We start from the raw sequence: 3,783 nt of genomic DNA, 5'->3' as shown, positions 1-3,783 counted from the left end.
AAATCAGCAATATGTAGATGATGTGGTTTCCTATTGGTGTAAACGAAAAGTCGCGCCCCCGGCAGCAATAGCGTGCAGAGAAGGGGAAGAAAGGCAGAAACGTAGAGGAAAGGGGAGGGAGGAAGTAGTTGTCTGGCGCAGCCGCAGCCACCCAACGCTGGTTTTCAGACTAGAAGGGAGATTGGGACAAGTGCTAGAGCCCTGGTATGGGCACAGGAGTGCGCTGCCTTTAGCGAATTTATTGCTGCACCAGTAGTGTAAGTCGGGTGGTGCTCTCCGAGTAGACAAAAAGAGATTTTTAGGGGCTATGGGGTACCTGAAAGAGTTGGGGCTAGCCCCACCCCTAAGGGGCGGGGATGCGCTGCGCTCCCTAAAGGAGGAGAACACAGCTAGGGAGGGCAGTCATTTTTTTATATGGCTTTAACAGCACAATGCATCTGCTAACAAATTTAGACAAAGACTTTAAATTTGTTAGCATATGTATTGTGCTGTTAAATTGGTAAGGAGTCCTCAAGATGGTGGGGTCCAGGAGGGAAGGTGTTTAAACAGTGTTTTTGATTCTGTTTCTCTCCATTGGTCTGAATTATCCATGCCATTCATACTGCATCACATCAAGTCCAAATCATTAGAGGTATGCCTCTGCTTGCACTGATCAGAGGATGTTCGGGTTCTGATGTCAGCCCAGTTCTGCAGCCTGACAGGAATTGGTGTTGTCCCCAGTGTACACAGAATTCTTCTTTGCAGCCAAACTAATCTAACATGCATTTTGCTGAATGGAATTGGAGCAGCAAAACAAAGAAAACAAATGCCTCCTTTTCCAGCTTTGTGGGTGAGAGAACTATAAGTGAAGATTATAATGCCGGAAACTGATGACCTTAAATCAGCTACCTCAGGAAACTGCCAAGAATTTTGCTAAAAATATGTCCTTCATCTTAGCAACCAGGCTAAGACTGATCATACATCTGCCTACCTTTATTTGAATGACGCTCCTTCCAATCTGACAGCTCAGGCATTGTCAGTTTCATCTAGAACAGTTTACAAATTTGGAACCTAATTCTGTAAACCCTTAATCATTTGATCAATCCCATTGAAGACAATGGGACTATTTGCATGTCTATGGACCACTTTTGTGGTAAGAGTTTCAGGAGTCTGTTCTGTTCTTATAAAGGAAGTTGAATCTCCCATTGAAATGCAATGTTTAGGTACAATATCATAATGCAGTTTAGGATACAGTTCTACTTAAAAATTGTCTTTTAATAAGTCATACATACGCTGAAATGGCTCCTCACCCAACTCCCATCTTCCATATAAACAGACTGAATTACTCCATATTTTTTGGGAAAGTGAGTAGTTAAACATGTTGATGTTTGTATATACAAACACCCATTTCATCACTGTACTGGAAAATATAGCTGAACTTAATTTTCTATGGAATTTGAAGAAAGTTTAACAGCCCCAATTGTTTTCTGTGTTAATCAGTGTGAACCTGAAAAAATTACATGCCTTCTAAAAGAAAAGAATCAGTCCATACTTACTGAAAAAAAAAAATCCTTCCAACTGGTCTTCAGAAGAGTGCGACAAGACACATACATAACCTCATGAGCAGAAGGTGGGGAGGAGACCCTCCCCCATTATGACCAGCAAAACAATAATAATAATAATTAATAATAAAATCTCAAAGAGGCAGAGGTTCACAGATTTGCAAACCTAAAAATCTGTGTTATGCTTTAAATCACCTCAGCACATACCAGGTCTATGAACATTAAAAAGTAAACTGCAAAGGAACACTGAAGCCCATTAACCTGAATGTGTGCCAGCCAGTATGCCCTCAATGACTAAAGGTGCAGTCACACCTGAATAGCTAAAAATTAACCTTGCCCTTTTAGCTAAAGAGAGTCATGTCACTGGCTCCATCTCTGTTGTTACATAACAGATAACAAAACTCTAGTGGGGCATGGCACTGGAACATAGGGTCTCAGGTACGTGGTGTGATTTTTCAGAATCTCTTTTGGGAATAGTCATCTTGGTATCTGAAGTTTATGAATATTAGCTATGTTTACTACATGTTTGCTCCTGTGGTAATGCTCACAAGATATTTAGCCAGCACATGAAGGGACAAGTCAAGTTGAATGGCCCATTAAGGAACACTTAGCTCACAATGGACCCTGGAAAACACCTGTCTACACTTAATGGACTTTTTGTGAATGTTCTAACTAGAATATGGATGGGGGTGATGGACATGTAACCAGCCCATGTGACTCCAAACACCATCTTTCACAGTAAGAACAGATTTCCCTTTACTTGGCACTTGGCAGAAGCTAAAAAGCCCTGGCCTGAAAACATATCCACTTTGCCTTTTTCCTGCTCCAGTCTCTTTCCTGCTCCAGCCTCTGGACTATAAAAATATACTCATGGGAGCATTCTGACCAAGGGACTGAGGACTTTAAGGTAATCTGGAGCCTTCATATTTCCTTGATCCTTTGCAGATGGATTTATGCATTGGATATAGTACAGAGACTGTTCTAGCCTCATTGATTGCTGATTTCTCCCTTGCAATGAACAAAGATCAGATGTCTGCTTTCTCACATGATCCAGCAGCCTTTGATACTTGTGGTATAAGTAATGTAGGCTTTGCTTGATTGGTTTTGTTCTTTCCTTTCCAAATGTCAAATCCTGTTCCCGTTGAACTCCATAGCAAAACTCCTTTTGATCTCAATGGGAACAGGATTTGGCCCCAAGAGATCAGTGAATGTGATTTTAATCAATTGCTTATTTGACCAGAGGCAGTTCACATGCATGTTCTGCCAGGCTGATTTTGATTGCCTCTCCTGTATGTCATGCTGAGGAAAATAATAAAACAATTTGGGCTGGAGTTCTATCAAGATGTACATGGCACACACGCAGTTCTATGCTTCTTTTCTATCAAACCCAGATGCTTTCCTAATGCCTGATGGAGAGCAATACTTAGAGAAAGGCAACCGGGGAGAAGCTTAGTTTGGGGGAAGCTTACTTTGGACATAAGGGAGGCACTGATAGTATGTTAAGGGAAAGTAGGGGTGATTGTCCTTCCTATTCTTCTTTCATTTAAGAAGTTTTAAGAAGTTTTCAATTTGGGGTGCTGCTGGATCGTCAATGACATCTGGAAGTACAGGTGGCACCAGGGGCCCAAAGCATCATTTTACAACTGCATCTGTTGTAAAATTTTAGACAAGTAAGGGGGCTGTCGAAGGGGATGGGAAGAGCATGGGGGCCCCAGGCTGGGGCCAGGGCGGAGTCACATGGAGGGTCAAGTGGGAAGGTCACGTGCCCTCTCTTATGTCCCTCCCATGAGTGCAAGAAATGATTTCTATTTGCACCACTGCTCTGCAAACTCACAGCAATGTCTAGCATTGAGGTGTGGAGGTACTGCCTCTCAGCTCCTGGACATGCCCCTCTCCTCCATAACCCAGGTTGGCATTAGGAGGTGCTGGGTTGCAGAAAGTACAGTAGAATCTCAGAATTACAACTGGCTGGTCAATCACACACCTCATTTGGAACCGGAAATATGCAATCAAGCAGCAGCAGAGTCAGAGACGCCCCCTTCCCCCACCCCAAAAAAAACAAGTACCCCAGTACTGTGTTAAAAATACACTACTAAAAATAAAGGGAAAGTTAAAAAAAAAAGCTTTGACAAGGAAGGAAACTGTTTCTGTGCTTATTTCATTTATATTAAGATAGTTAAAAGCAGCATTTTTCTTCTGCATGGTAAAGTTTCAAAGCTGCATTTAGACAATGCTGAGTTGT

This window comes from Lepidochelys olivacea (assembly GCF_965140295.1).
Source record: "Lepidochelys olivacea isolate rLepOli2 genome assembly, chromosome: 1".
In the NCBI taxonomy this organism is placed as follows: Eukaryota; Metazoa; Chordata; order Testudines; family Cheloniidae; genus Lepidochelys; species Lepidochelys olivacea.
This window is presented reverse-complemented; position numbering follows the sequence as displayed.